Genomic DNA, 6,000 nt, shown 5'->3' with positions numbered 1-6,000 from the left:
GGCAAATGTACTGCTTCGGACGATTAGATCATTACATTGCAGCGACTCTGCTCGGTGATATGATGTACAAGCCCCGAAATATATTGGGTTGTGTAATGAATTCCCGCGTTTTTTGTATTTTATTTTTTTCCCGCAATTTTGTGTTTTGTTAGGTAAAGTATATATATGCATTCGCAAGTCTTTTTCTTGCTTTACAAACCTATCTGCTTCAATTTTTCGTATTAATTAATTTTAATCAATTTTCAGGCTTTTGAAATGGAAGTTCCAGGAGGCAAAAAAATTTATTTTTGACATCTGCTCTATTTCGCCTTTCGTCGTGGTCAAAAAGCTACGGAAGCAGCTCGCGACATTTGTGACGTGTATTATATTTATTTATATAATAATTATATTAAATACAATTTGTCAAGGAGAACTTCTTCTTTTAACTTCAACTTATTATTTTTATTAATATGAAATTAAACGATAACAAATAACTCAATTTAAACGAAATACAATTTATATTTAATAATTATGACATGTTGTTATAATTATTGTTTTCTTCAATAAATCCTATAAGCAAAAAAAACGCGGGAATTTATTACACAACCCAATAGATAATACAAGCGGGATTAGGAGTTAGTATCATATATATAAAGATTTAACCGATCAAACCCATAGTACATTCGTTTCATTTGGTTGACATAACAGAACCGCTAACAGTAGTAGTCCTCTAATTGTTTTGAAAAGTGTAGTATAAGCTGAACCAGTAAAAGTGTGAAATTTCAGAAAAACTTTAATGAACTTTTGATCAAGTTAGGGTAAATTTTATACTAGTATAATAGTACTAGTATATTTTATAATTTTGTATATAAGAGGAATTTTCCACATTTATAGGTGAGGATTAATCAGGTTCGTAATCACCCGCATGCACACGTTATTGTAATACTTGATTGCCTCATTGATACAAAGCGTTCAAGAATTCCTCGGTGACAATGCCTGTATACGTAGATTATTACACGGTCTACGTGTATATGTATAAGTAAACAGACCAATAGTGCTCCTTCAAACATTTTTATTTCTGTCCATTTACGTACCAGTTATACACACGCAATAATTTCTTCTATCGTAGGATATGGTTAATTCATGAATGTTTATTTTTGATAATTAAGGGATTCGTCCACTTTGAAGCTTAAAAATGATAACTATTTTTGAAAATCTGTTATTGCGAACATAATGAAGTAAATGGGAAATCTATTGAAGGACATTTATTGTACCTATACATATATGCTCAGGTACGCAAAAGGTTTTTTTAGAAGAAAGTGGCGACTCTGAGGCTAATCCCCGCTAACTATTTTTTAAGGGAGCACCTAATCAACGCTCAGGGTAACTTCAGAACGGTTTGACCTAGAACAAAAAGCGAAACATTATTATTTTCTACATGACATATACTAAAGAAATACGTAGGGAATTTTAGAAATACAATTTGTTGGGGTAATAGAGAATATTTGGTAAAAAGTATTGTTTTTAACCGAAAAATTTTGTAAGAAAAATGTCTATAGCAAAAAACGTTGTTAGCACATCGCAAAACTCCTACTTATTTTTTTAGTAAACGACATGTAGAAAATGACAATGTTTCGCTTTTTGTTCTCGGTTAAACCGTTTTCATATTGCATATCCTGCACGCCGATTAAATATGAAGGTAGGTAAAGCTTTACCTATTTGCATGTTTATCTTTTCAAATATAGTAGATATAAGAAATGGGTATAATAAAGATTAACTGGTTTTTCATGGTTTATAAGGTAATACTACTACAATGATAAAAATTTTTTGTTTAGATAAAGAATTCCCCCGGCACCGTTATTTCGAAAAATTCTGAATTTTCTGTCACGTCGAAAAATATGTGGAATCTCATTATACATGCACATATACAGTGTGTTCAGTTATAAAAAAGACATTGTCTTGTACTTACACTATGTAAATTATAGTGAATTCAATTCATTTTGTAGAATCAGTCACAATACTTTTTCTGACTGAAATCATACAGAGTTCACTGTAATTTCGCACAAATTCTATTAAATGTTCATCACCCACGCTTCTTTTCCAGTGTCAACCGTAAACGGTCAAGTCAAATCCTGTGACGAGTGCCGCGATTTCGATCGCTAGCAACCCGTATTCCACGGTCAACAGATTTTGAATGCTCTCATTAGATTACGTGTGCGTGTGAGCGATATTGACAGGTACCTAACTTCACGTGCTTTGAAAAAAAAATTCAGAAATTCAAATTTCAGATTGTGACTGAACCTGATCTGACCGCATCTTTAACCGCTAGTGTGAATCTGGCTTAAAACAACATAGAGTTGATTTCAATACCTGTATTCTATATTACTTTACCGAATATAAAAATTTAAATATAGGGAGTGACTTCCCATCCACCTTGTATTTCATAATGGCTGCTTGATGGAAATTGAAAATATGAAATAGATAATATATTTGTAAAATTAAATGTGACCCACGATGAAAAAAATGTGGTTTTTGAACAATCCCTGCATATTGTAATTTTTTTTGTAAAAAAAGTTTACCTGTATAGTTAAATCATCTGTAGCACGTATTTGTGTTAGGGCTTAGAATACCTAAATCTCTAGACGTTCATTCGAGTATCAAGAAAGAAAGGATGTAAACAATGTGTGAAAGTAATAGTAGAAGCAATTTATGACAATATACATTTTCTTTATAATCATTTATTATATTTGAATTTATTAATTATGTCAATAATATTACCGATATTAAGGTGTTATGGGAATGAATATATTGGGGCAGAAAGTAATGCATAGTCAAACGAAAACGAATTTGGTGGATGTTCGTCCATTTGGGTAGTTTGGTGGAAACGGTCCATCTCCAATTGGTCTTCGGTCCTCACCCGGGACAATGATACCACCCTTTGGTATACATTTAGCTTGGTACATCGAACAAGTAAGATGTCGGCAACAATCTTCATACATGAGACACTATAGTAACGTATACATATGTAATACACGGAAAAGAGTACAGAAATATACAGTGGGTAATTAAATGCTTTTAAAGGTACTGCAAGATTCAATTCAGAATTCAAAAGACATTACACATATTTCTATGAGTGTATATTATTTGGACATATCTTTATAAGGACTGGATTTTTACTTATCTTTAAGTCTGAAATTTGTTTGGAAAGTTTCCTATGTGCCAAAGTTATACATATACTATGTATACAAAGAAAGGATATTTATTACTGTCACTAAACGTATTTTAAATCACTATTATAACATATTAAACAATATCGTTTTTGAAATTGTAAATTAATGCATTCATTTCTGCCGAAGACACTCCTGCAATTCGAAAGTGGAGAACAGTTCTAATGTAACTAGAAATTCGAGCGAAATAAACACCGTTTGCTTGTAAACAGTATAATAAAATGTACCATTCTTGTATGACCAGTAGGTATTATTATATATAAAAGTAGGTTATTAAAAAACTATTATGAATATAATTTCACACCTAATTCTACTGAAATTTAAACAATTGAACTTATAGTGTTTCAGATGTATTAACTTGAACATTAAAGTTACCTTTCCCCCCCACGGGCTGCATGTTTTGTCTTTTGAAGAAGCACACGAATTAGTACTAAAAGCTGCTGCAACGATCAAACACACCCACAGAAGGTTCATTGTAGTGATCAGTCTTCAGAGCTGCGAATATTATTGAAAAATTAAATAGATAGGAAGATGTGGCCTGGAAAGGTGGTAATTCTGAACTTTGAAGTATTCGGGGGGTAGTAAAACTTTTCGTTTAGAGACACTAAAAAGAAGACACCAATTTAGGCAATTAATAATCTAATTTCCTCCATTATCCAAAATCCAGTCAAGAGGATTTAGTGAAAAAAACCATGAATTTTACATATGCGCAATACGAAATTACGTTCCCACCAACCCAATACGAACACTAATGAAATATATGTATATACTCATACACAAATTTTATTATGAATACAGTTTTAAACATTCTCTTCAGAATCAACTGTAAAGAAATAGAGGAAATTTTTATGTTTATAGCCTGTTTGATAATTTACAAATGATTTCATGTACTTTAGTATTTACATTCAAGCTTAGAAGTCTTAAAAGTGGAAAAAATTTTCATCTGATGGTAAATAGAGCAACGTAGAAACTATTGTAATTAAGCATAAGAAAGTTAAAAACAGCTCCGTAAGTCTCTAACTTAATCGTAAGGAAGGACATTTCTGATGAACTAATGTATGTAACACTATTTTTTATTATACAGAATACAAGTTACCATCTTAAATCTCTCCGGAATTCTGTGAGAGAAAATTTTTCGAGACATATTTGTTCTATAAGAAAATTGTTATGACCTCATAACTAAATAACTTCTAATTTTTTTTACACTCCCACAGTTCCAGAGATGTTTCACATGATACGAGCTAATGGTCTACATTGTATACGTATACAATATACAGTTCAACATTTCAAGACAAATGCACTGCTCAAAACAATTAAAAGATCATTTTATTAGTCAGTCTCCTCAGTAATACGGTATACAATTCCCGAAAACTTTACAATAAAATCGAAACGAGGAGTTAGTATCGTGTCAAAAAGGTGTTAACCGATCGAACGCATAATATATTCGTTTCGCTTGGTTGGCACTACACAACTGCTAACAATATTGATTCTGTAATTATTTTGAGCAGTGTAGTATTAATTGAAACAATAAAAGTGAGAAATTTCAGAGAAACTTTAATGAACTTTTGGTCAAGATAGAGTAAATTTTATACAAACTTATTATGATTACCTGGCGTCGAACTTCCAACGTCAAAGTACTTGCAAAACTGTCATGAAAAGAGGAGTTTCCTGCATTTATAGGCGAGGATTAATCAGGTTCGTAATCACCCGTATGCACACGTTATCGTAATATTTTATTGCCTCATTGATACCAAAGAGTTCAAGAATTTCTCGGTGACAATGCTTACATACGTAGGTTATTACATGACCTACGTGTATACAGGGTGTCCCAAAATTGCTTCGACTCCCGGAAATGAGGGGTTCCTGGAAGGATTTGAAACAACTTTTTCCTCAGCCGAAAATGTTATCCGAGGCTTTGTTAACGAAACATTCACGAAAAACCACGACCAATCAGAGCGCGAGTCTGGCGGTCGAGCTTCCGCAGTAGCATTGGCTGTGCGCTGTGATTGGTAGCCAACGCTACTGCGGGAATTCGGCCGACAGACTTGTGCTCTGATTGATCGGGGTTTTTCGTTAATATCTCGTTAAATAAGCCTCGGATAACATTTTTGCTGTGGGAAAAAGTTGTTTCAAATCATCCCAGGAGCCCATAATTTCCGAAAGTTCAAGCTGTTTTGGGACACCCTGTATAAATAAACAAACTAATTGTGTTTCTTCAAACAGTCTTATTTCTGTCCATTTATGTATTAGTTACACACATTAATTTCTCGTACCAGAAGTTATGCTTAATTTATGAATATTTGTTTTTGACAAGCGCATTGTGGTCCAAAAGCAAAATTTAGCAACTCAAATGCTTAAACATTTTGTTTTATTTTTTAAAAAATTCACCTCAACATATTATTGAAACATGAAAGATTTATTCTATATGTTATTGTTCTCCTTAACATCTTTCATATCATTAATCTCAGTCAGCAATAGAAGAGGATCCCTAAAATTCCTAAAAATATTTTCGTTTATCTACTTCCATTTAAACAACATTAGAAGTTTCAAAGTTTTTGACTGCTTGAGCTAAATATACATATACGTATGTGCTATTAAATTTTGAGTTTGGTCTCCAGTGGATCAATGGAATTATTAGAACTGAGTATGCGAAGGGACAGAATTTTGTAACTGACTGAGTACAAATTTAATAACAGTCCTTAATAATAAATCAAGTGACAACTTACAATACTCCCATACGGTCGTCTATATCTCACGCGCAAACTGGACTTCTGCTAGGGGAAAATTTGGTGTA

Source organism: Dufourea novaeangliae, unplaced genomic scaffold (assembly GCF_001272555.1).
Source record: "Dufourea novaeangliae isolate 0120121106 unplaced genomic scaffold, ASM127255v1 scaffold8, whole genome shotgun sequence".
NCBI lineage: Eukaryota > Metazoa > Arthropoda > Insecta > Hymenoptera > Halictidae > Dufourea > Dufourea novaeangliae.
This window is presented reverse-complemented; position numbering follows the sequence as displayed.